At 33.1% G+C, this 10,216-nt stretch overlaps 1 long non-coding RNA gene and 1 pseudogene across 1 annotated transcript; both read left to right on the forward strand.

Annotated features, from left to right (window-relative positions):
• Positions 1–256: 256 nt before the first annotated feature.
• LOC114166013 (putative UDP-rhamnose:rhamnosyltransferase 1 pseudogene) lies at positions 257–1,860 on the forward strand (annotated as a pseudogene).
• A 4,662-nt stretch (positions 1,861–6,522) lies between these two features.
• Positions 6,523–9,537, forward strand: LOC114166016 (uncharacterized). Its single transcript, XR_003599830.2, has 3 exons — positions 6,523–6,663; positions 6,809–7,537; positions 9,317–9,537. It is a non-coding gene; the product is annotated as an uncharacterized LOC114166016 (long non-coding RNA).
• Positions 9,538–10,216: the final 679 nt, after the last annotated feature.

A 10,216-nucleotide genomic window follows, 5' to 3' on the forward strand; every position in this document is an offset into this window, starting at 1 on the left:
CATTTGTCTGAGAAATTTTCCTCCATGAAAGTTTCCTGTTCCAGAATCAGAAAAATACAACACAAGATTCAACATATTCTGGGTTTTCAAAACATGTTAAACTTAGTCCTCTTGACTCATGTCTTGAACTTGACAAGAGAGACACCAATGAATGCAAAAAGGCTATCATGAATAGTAAGTATTCAAAATGGTCCCACTTAAAGTTGATATAGTCTTTACATTGTTGAATAAATAGGAATTCATGCCAGGATAAAGAACCCACACATTCACGAATCACGCTTAAACACACGCATATCCATGGCGGAACAGCGCGAGAAGCTTCACGTTGTGGTGTTTCCATGGCTAGCATTTGGTCACATAGGTCCATTTTTTGAGCTTGCAAAACTCATAGCTCAAAAGGGTCATAAAATATCTTTCATTTCCACACCTAGAAATATCCATCGCCTACCCAAAGTGCCTAAAAACTTGCAACCTTTGGTGGATCTCATAGAACTGCCACTGCCCCGTGTTGAAAAACTTCCAGAAAATGCAGAGGCCACAATGGACATTCCTCACCACCTCATTCCATACCTCAAGCTGGCTTTTGATGGTCTTCAACAACCTTTGGCCAAGTTTCTGGAGAGATGCAAACCCCATTGGATAGTATACGACTTTGCACCCTATTGGTTGCCTCCAATAACAACTGAACTAGGAATCCTATGCATTTCATTCTCTATTTTTAGTGCAACTGGTATGTATTCTATTTCAGAATATTTTATGAGAAAAACAAGTGAGTCTCCGCGGAACAAAGATATGCCTGAAGAGGTTATTGAGACAAATGAATCAGGAGTTTCAGACATGTTTCGAGTGATTATAACTTCTGAAGCTTCTCAATTTACTGCTTCAAGGAGCTGCATGGAGATTGAAGGTGAGGCTCTCAAATTGTGTAATAGTACATTCAGTAAACCAGTGATGCCAATTGGGTTATTGCCACCTTCACTAGAGTTCAGTGAAGACAGCAATGATGAAAACTGGGATACCATACTTAATTGGTTAGACAAACAGGAAAAAGGGTCAGTGGTTTATGTAGCCTTTGGAAGTGAAGTGACACTAAGTGATGAAGACTTTACTGAAATTACCATGGGACTAGAAATGTCTGGTTTTCCCTATTTTTGGGTTCTGAAGAAGCAAAACACCTCTAACGTTGAGTTGCAAGATTTTCTTGAGAATAACACGGGAAAGGGATTGGTGTGGAGAACATGGGCACCACAGATGAGGATTTTGGCACACAAGTCTGTTGGGGGGTTTCTGACTCACTGTGGTTGGAGTTCAGTGATTGAGGGTCTTCAAGTTGGGTGTCCACTTGTTATGTTGCCATTCCAAAATGAACAATTTATAATCGCTAAGCATATGGAGGAGAGAAGGGTAGGGTTCCAAGTACAGAGAAGTGAGCATGATGAGAAATTCAGCAGAGAATCATTGGCCAATGCATTGAGAGCAGTGATGTTGGAAAAAAGTTATAGAAGTGAAGCAGAGGAGATGAGTAAGATAGTTGGGGACAAAGAACTGCACCAAAAATATATAGATGACTTTGTTGAGTATATGGAAATCCATAAACCTGTCTTAAAGGATTAGCCTTTCTGCCATTCTGTTGTTTCTGTATCTTAGTAATCTCAGCCTATGACATCCCAGATTTAAATTTGTTTTATCATTGAGGACAATCACTTGTTGGAAGAAACAAATGGCTTGGTGTTTGTGTTTTTCTCGTAATATGTCATCGACAAGGATGTGCAAAGTTTATGTTGTGATTTATTATTTGTAATTGATAAGTTTTAAGGATGTTTGTTATTATATGTAACTAATGCATAAGTTTTAAGGTTCTTTGTGTGTGATTTCCCACTATAAACATTTTGGAATGAATTTGACTAAACTGATTTCTAACAGTAAACAATAATAAATATTATCACATGAAAATATTGGTCTCCTAACCACAAAGCAAAGAAAATAAAGCAGGTAAGGCTTTCACAATCAGGTAAAAAAAAAAAGATATGGAGATTTTTGGAGCCAGATATGGCGCATTCAATAGTCTATATATCTCACAATAAATGTCCTTTTACTGTATCTTCAGATGTCCCAACCCACTTGCAAGGACACGTTCTATTGTCGTGCCACACTAGACCACATGTTTCTAGTTATATTTCGCAGATATCTTAACTGTGAAATTTAACAGTATTTTTCTTGGCTCGTAGTGTTTATAATTGTTCTGTCATTTCACAGTGGGGACTTGTGTTGAAATTGGAGCAATTTCTTGTTTGTGCAGTACTTCAAAAATTTTCAGACGAGTACCTATAATGCAGAGACTTGCTCTGGTCATCTCCATAACATCTAAGGAAAATGAATTTTTTACGATTAAATTTGAACATTTTTTTCTTACAACATCAACATGAAGTGTCAAATATTTTAAATGGTTATCCATTTTTTTATATTTTAAAACTATTTAAAAGATGTTATTTCAGATTATAAAAAAGGTTATCTAAAATTTAATTATAAAAAATTATTCTCGTAACATTAATATGCTCATAAACACATTTATTATCAACTAAACATATTACAATCTGTATTTCTTGTAAAAGTTTACTTATACAAATTTGGATTTGTTTTAGTTTTTTTTTTCTGTTATTCTTTTCCGCTTCTAGAATGCATTCATCAAAAACTGAATTTAATATTTTAAAATATATTTTAAAAAGTTGCAAACATCATACAGGATTTATACAACTTTTGACGTGGCTATTTAATAGAAAAGAAAAGTTTTTAAAATGTGAAGCCCTACAGGTAAGTAATCAACCATGTTTAGATAAAAGTGAATGATAACAATATATATATCTAGTTATAAATTTTGAAAAATGGTGTATAAATTGATAGTTCTATTATTTTATACTACCATTTTACTGTTTTATTAATTTTGTACTAAATAAGGTTATTATGAAATAAAATTATTATAATTGGTTTTCTCATTACAAAGTATTCAAACTATCTTTTTCGTACATTTTTCTTGATGACATTGATGAAAAGGAACCGAGGGAGGGCTATACTGGAAACAAAATGGTTCATAACATTTATTAAAAAAATCATAAAACCTTAATTTCTTTGAAGAAGAGACATGTTACTACCGTACCCTAGGAAGAGTACGCATATAAACATAAAATGTCGATTTGAAGTAAACCTCAAATAATAGAAACGGGTTAAAAGTTTCACATTAACTAAAGATAAGGCTAATTTAAAGTATATAGTGGATGCAAACTTCCACAACTTACAAGTTGATTTTTTTAGGTTGAGTTAAACTTAAAAATCACTTTTTAACATAATATCAAAGTCATGAATTAGAGCCTATCCTAAAAAAATTTGATGTTTGTTAAGTTTATCGTTTCATTTGCTATCGAGCCACTATTACACTATTCATTAATCCCTAGTCCCACGCGCGAGATATATATGTCTCAGCGTGATGGGAGGTGTTGGAAGTCTCACATTGACTAGGGATAAAGTCAATTTAGAGTATATAATTAGGTGCAAACTTCACATTACAAATCAATTTTGTAGGATTGAGATAAATTTAAAATCTACTTCTTAACAAAAACAACAACACAACTTTTAACTTCATGCATACAACTGAAAAATTAAAAAAAAATGAAAAGAAAATCTAACTCATTTAATTCCTAATATTTTTTTAGGAGAAGTGTGTTAAGATAGTTGACAGAGATAAGCATATAGTAAAAATTCAAGATAAAACTCAACTCATATATGAATAATGTTATGAATTAATGGTTATCCATTGATTTGATACGAACTCTTTCTATCATGGTCGTCCATTGATTTGATATGGACTCATTCTATCGGTAATAAGACATACATAAAATTTGTTCTCCATTCACTCTCCTTCCTTTTCTTCTTCTCTCTATTATTAACTTTCATTTTCTAACACGTTATCAGCAACTGACACTAGAGCATTTTAGAGTTTTTACATCACAGTATATGCCTTGGTTCCTGCGCACCCGCTGCATATAAACACGCAGTGGCATTTTTGTAATTAAAGGCACCTTTTATGCCTCGGTTGTTATACTAACCGAGGCATATAACTTTAAAAATTTTATGAATTTGCGCTGTCCACAAAATTTGAAAATTTTTAACCGCTTTTATGCCTCGGTTACCACAGAACCGAGGCCTTATAGCTTTTTTGCTTCAGGTTTTTTTTACCTGATGCAGTTACTTGGCTGTATTTGTTTTTTAATTCACTGATAGAATATGCCTCGGTTCTTTTATAACCGAGGTAGTAGGGACCTTTTTGCTTCGGGCCTATTGCCAACCGAGGCATATAGTAAGACAATATGCCTCGGTTTCGAATTAACCGAGGCAGTATGGCTTCGTAGGGTTAAAAAAAACCTAAAGCCTTTCACAGCCACGCAAACCATCTCGATTTTCTTCTTCTCCGAGCATCCCCACACAACATCCAAATCTTCTCTTATTCTTCCACTGCGCCCCAACCTTCGTTCCGGCTTCACCACCGCTGCACTGCTTCCAACCATCTTCGCTGCAACGAACAACCACCATCTTTGCACTAGATCTTCATCTTTGCACCTCGTTCCATCACGAACCAAGCAGCACGTATGTAGGTCTGCACCTGCAGCACCCATCCACGCAACGCGCCTTCGTCGAAGAAGAAAACGTGGCCACCAACGTTCTCTACCTGTTCGATCCTCCAATCGCAGCCATCATTGAAACCAGATCTGCGACGCATCCGACAAACATATTCTTCCTGCGAACTAGAACAACACAAATCGCGTCCATGGCAGCAGCCACCAACATCTTCTTCGAATCATCTGCACCGTGAGTTCGCGCCACAATTGAGCACCTGCAACTCCAACCATGTCCACCATCGAGGAGGTTGTTCCAACACCGTCAACAATATTTTTTTTTATTTCTGATACACAATTAGCCCTCGGTCAGAGGAAATCGAGGCAGTAACTACTTTTTCTGCCTCGGGTTAATAACCGAGGCATAAACGAGAGTCTTTTTACCGCGGCAGTATATGCCTCTTGTGCGAACCCGAAGCCAAAAGTGCAAAATAACCGTTGTCGTTTCCCTTCCCTGCACTAGTGTGAGCGCTACTGGGAGTGTTTTCTCTCTACGAACATTGTTCTGCATGTCTCAGTCCAGATTTTCTCTAATCCTTTCTTCATCTACAATTTTATCTTATAATCTCATTTTTGTGATAAGAATTGTTTGACTTTATCAATTTTCATCTCTTTTATTATTATTATTATTATTATTATTATTATTATTATTATTATTATTATTATTTTAAACAATGCATTATATTTTTATTCATATCTCATGTTGCTTATATATAAGTTTTTCTTGATCAATAAATATTTTAAATCTTCTAAATATATTTTTTTTCTTCTTCTCCTCTTACCTACTATATCTAATATTGATATCTATGTTTATATCAAGAATGAATGTTGGCACTAGCACCAATAATAAAGATATGTGTTTTGTTGATAATGCAACAACTCATATAATTCACAAGAGTAATAATATTTTTTTCTCTTGGTTAGTTATGTAAGAAGTCAATATTAGCATTATCTTTGGTACTACAAATATATTTGAAGGCTCTAGAAGAGCTATTGTACTTCTACGAAGAAGTTTAATAGAAACTTATTAAATTTCAAGAATATTGTCTAAATGAATATCATTTCGAGACAAACTAAGGATATATGAAATATCTTTATACATTAGAATTGAGTTGAATAAAAAAAATGTGTATTAGAGAATGGAGTGGAAAAAAAATGAGGGAAATTATTAGTCTTTTCTTATGGCTTGTACAATACATATATTAGTGCAATTAAAACACATGTCATTGTAAGGCAGAAACTTATGAATAAAAATGAATTTATTGTTTGGCATGATTCGTTGGATCATTCTGGATCTATTATGATGTGGAAAATAGTTGAAAAATTCATGTGGACACTCACTTAAGATTCAAAAACTTTTTAGTCCAATTATTTCTCATGTATTACACGTTGATGAAAGATAGTTGACAATAAGACTATACCAAAAAAATTAGAAATGAGTCAATCATATTTTTAGAACGAGTACAATGTGATATTTGTGGTCCAATACATCCATGATGTTGATCATTTAGATATTTCATGATTTTAATTGATGCATCAACTAGATTTTCACATATTTATTTATTATCAACTTGCAATAAAACATTTGCAAAGTTATTAGCACATTTAAGAGCGCACTTTCCAGATTATCCGATTAAGAAAATTCGTCTTGATAATACTAATGAATTTACATCTCATACTTTTTATAACACTACAAAATATTATGTAAATTGTGACTATATGACGATTATTTAAAACCACAACTTTTTATAACATAATATGACATCTTTAAAATTATCATATTTTACTAAAATATAACGGTTTTAACTGTCACTTTATTGATGTTGGAATACTGCCACATTTTAGTTGTAAAATACGACGGTTCGACCGACAATTTTTTTTAACAAATTTCAGTTTCCCGCACTTTAGCTTCCCTAATTTCGAATTCCCTGTAAGTTTTTTATCCTTCCCACGTTTTAATAGCCAACGTTTGCCTTTCCGCATTTCGACTTCCCAGGTTCTCCCCTCCCACATTTGGTTTTCTAATATCACAGCTTCTTTTTGCCAATCCCTTTCCATTTCCCTTCCCCATTCCCAGTTAATTCTAAAAAAAATTGATTTTCATCCTCTGATTTAGGGTGCATTTTGATGTTTTGAATTAGGTTTTCAACATTTCCACTCAGTCCTGCGTTGGCGGTATCTTCAAAGAGAGCTTCGTTGCAAAATCTACGATTGGAGAAGAGAATCGTTGTCTTTCGAAGGTGCGATTAGAATATGTGAGTCTGTGATTGGTGTTGGCGCTCTTCCTCTCTCTCAACCTACTCTCTGCGATTGGAGTCTGCAAGTCTGCGATTGGAGAAGAGAGTCGCTGCCTTTAAAGGCGTAATTGGAGAAGAAAACCCTTTTCTTTTTCTCGTTCTACAAATAGAGTGGTTGAGCCACTTACCTACCACTAGTTTGATTTCTCTGGCGAACACCGCTGCCAGTGTCGTCATTTGCCACCGCTGCCAGTGTCGTCCATTCCATCTTTTATTGGACAACACGAAGGCTTAGTACAAAGAACTATTTTTCTCTTCTAATTTCTAAAAATTGATTGCTGATTGGGGGTGATTTTTCTATGCATGTTGTTCTGATGTTTATTTCTTTGTTAGCATTTGTCTTATTTTCTATTGATACGTGAATGATTGAGGTAATAAATATTGTGATTCTATTCTTGTGTGTATAAGCTTGTTGGTTTTGGATGAAGATGGAGATGTGGAGAGGTGATATGGATCTGTCTAAACCCACTGCATGTTGACTCTGTTTTTCAGGTGCTAGCTAAGACGACAATAGTGATGGTAAAGTAATGAGAATGTAGCTTGAACGAAGATGAAAAAGTTCCCCAAAATTAGGTATACATAACTTCACTTTCTCCTTGCCCCAAATTTTCTTATTAGTTAGTGCATTTGTATTTTTCTGCTCTAAGCTAGCTGTTATGGTATTTATTTTTTTCGTGCAGGAAAGAATGACTATCTGATCTTGGTTTTTCTCAATTTCAAGACTTTACATGTTTAAATTTTCTTTTGAATGAAACTAACTCGGGGCTTTTGAAATATTTGGCATAAATTATAAGGGGTCAAAAGCAAAAGACAAAATGAAATATCTAACATAATTTTGTTCTTGTCCTCACCTTTCTGATGGCTTCACTACTTTGATTGTTCTATCCATGGCACTGATCAACCTTTAATATATCTTGTAAGTAGAAATGCTTTATGTTATTTTCAATTTAATGTCTTCCTGATTCCACCAATAAATCAATTTGATGATTTACTTTCCAAAGCGAAAAATATGTTTACTCTAAAGGTAGGAAGTTTGCTTCTGGTATGAAACTCTTTTAGTAGATGCAGCTAGATGGTTTCTGATCTTATTACCTACAACACAGCATGCCATTGATTCTTTATCTTATATCATGCTCGAAGTGAAAATGAGTTGTTAAATAATTCAACATGCTCGAAGTGAAAATGAGTTGTTATAAAGAACGTATGAGTGATAATGATCCAGAGTATTTCTTAGTCTTTCTTAGTTTCTATTACGTAACTATGGCATATGTGTGACATGCTTGTATTTGCTTGTATCCCATTTGACATCTTTCTGGAAGCTGATTATTTTTTTTTAAGTTGTTTCTTTGTTCATAATTTTAAACATTGCTTGTAGACTATTTTGGTACATGGCTTTTAGTTGCTTAACATATGACTGCATCATTTAGCATGCAATACGAATTTCCAATCACCTAAACTGCTTGAGAGTGGTTGATGATACTTTATTAGAAAGATTAATAGAACTATGTGATAACTTGGATGGTGGGAAAGTGAATATATTCTTTCTGTGCACACACCATTCTTTTTACTATTATAATTTGATTTATACTCTTATTAAAAGTTATATTTTAAAGGATTTAAGGCTCATATGTTAAATGTAGTAGTTGTCTATACAATTGTTCTATTTTTTTAGCCAAGTGTCATCAAAGAATCTGGTGGGCTTCTCCCCCTACCCCTCTTAATTTTGGTTTAAAATGCCTTCTTCATTCTCCTAGTATTTGTGCTTAGTTCATGAAAGAAAGTCTGTTAAATTAAAATAGTTTTTAGCTTTTAAAGAAGTGAAATGTGGTTTTCTAAAAATATAGTGCATCGGTTCATTTTTGTTTATGCGAGAAGTTTAATTTATTTTCTTATCTAAAAAAACTAATAATGATCAAGAAAACATTGTGGGGCTGTAACACCTTTAGACGAATTGGGTTTAGTTTTTATCCTAAAATCTGAAAACTAATTATAATCCTAAAAAACATTGCTAATGGGAAGAAGAACAATCTTTCTTCAATTGAAGTTTAAGAAGATAAAATGCTTAAAACTTATAAAATACATTTTGACATTTATTTTATAAATGTGCATAATATTAATATATATATATATATATATATATATATATATTCTCTTTTATTTTATATTTGCTTTGAATGAATACTTTGGTTTACTAATTATTTTAGTTAATTATTTCATTTTATTGTTTGAGTGGATATCATGATCCTTGTTCGGTTAGTGAGGTAAAATTTAATAGTTTATTTAACAAATTACATAAGTTTATTATAATACATATCTGAATTTGAAAAAGTAATAAGTTTTTTTTTATTCCAGGTACTTGATGTTGGAAGTGGTGCTTCATCACCTATTTGTATAAGAAGATCAAACAGGACAGAAAAGACAAGTTAGGAACATAGCTATAGGAACATAACTCTAGAAATTTAGCAAAATGTGTTATAATAATGTTTTAGATTTTTTTTGGCTTTTGTTTTCAATGTGAAAACTTTTGGATGGTGTTTCATGATATCAACTTTTTTAATATGAAATATGAATTATGAATTATGAATGAAAGTATTAATGATTAAGATGTTGTTTATGATTTTTTTTAATTTTATGGAAAATAGGTTCAATAATAATGGAAAGCAGGTTACATAAAAATAATATAAAAAAAATCACATTCAAATTATGGTAGTTGAAACATCGTATAGCGTATCTGTACAGTACAAATAATGGCATTTCTAGATGTTGTATTTCATGTGATAATTCTTTAAAAATAAACAAATTAAGACGGTTTTCACTGTCATTATTTGCGCACAAAATATAGCGGTTCAAATTGCCATTATTTGCGCAATGCATTTAATGGCAGGTGTTGCGGTGTTACGTCCAAGACCGCCATATTATTCATTGTGGTGGCAGGATATATGGCGGTACTCGTACCCGCCATACGCGCAAAATATGACAGTCAAAATTGCCATTTTATACCCTAAATAACCGTTGTATTTAACGAATTTTTTTGTAGTGTGAGTATTGTATGTCAACTGGAATTGGAGTTGAACATCCAGTAGTACATGTTCATACTCAAAATGGACTTGCAAAATCAATAAAACGTCTAAAATTGGTTGCAAGTAATGAGAGCTAATCCTTCATTGGCTAGTTGGTTATATACAATTTTTCATGTTGCAGTATTGATTTGCATCAAGATAACAAGTTATCACAAATATTCTATTATGTAGT

Source organism: Vigna unguiculata, chromosome 10 (genome assembly GCF_037176805.1).
Source record: "Vigna unguiculata cultivar grain cowpea cultivar isolate G323 ecotype 2 chromosome 10, ASM3717680v1, whole genome shotgun sequence".
Classification (NCBI taxonomy): Eukaryota; Viridiplantae; Streptophyta; class Magnoliopsida; order Fabales; family Fabaceae; genus Vigna; species Vigna unguiculata.